The sequence below is a fragment of the Octopus bimaculoides genome, chromosome 20, assembly GCF_001194135.2.
Source record: "Octopus bimaculoides isolate UCB-OBI-ISO-001 chromosome 20, ASM119413v2, whole genome shotgun sequence".
NCBI lineage: Eukaryota > Metazoa > Mollusca > Cephalopoda > Octopoda > Octopodidae > Octopus > Octopus bimaculoides.
In genome coordinates this window covers 32,040,568-32,040,963 of record NC_069000.1, presented here as the reverse complement: position 1 = coordinate 32,040,963, position 396 = coordinate 32,040,568, and positions in this window count along the sequence as shown.

Here is a 396-nt window from a genome sequence, read left to right as displayed (position 1 = left end):
CTATATATATGTAGGTGTGTATGTATGTATTTATGTATATTAATATGTATATGGAGAGAAACAAACAACAGGGAGACGGAGAGTCAGACAGATGAAATGGATATAATATTCATGAACTACAAAGTTACAATTGCATGCATAGACATATTATATGTAACACTATGAAGATATTGCATAGATATCCTGTGCATCGGATAACGTGACGATAATCTGATAAGTTGATATGCAACTAGGCTATTATACGTATATATTGCATTAAGCTTCCATCTGATATGAAAGATAATTTTTATTTATCTCATATAATTTAGAACCTTAGAGAATTCTCTCGGAAATACAATGATTTCCTGTTTGCATCTCATTGAATGTTTTATACTATAACTTGTATGACAGTTCTCT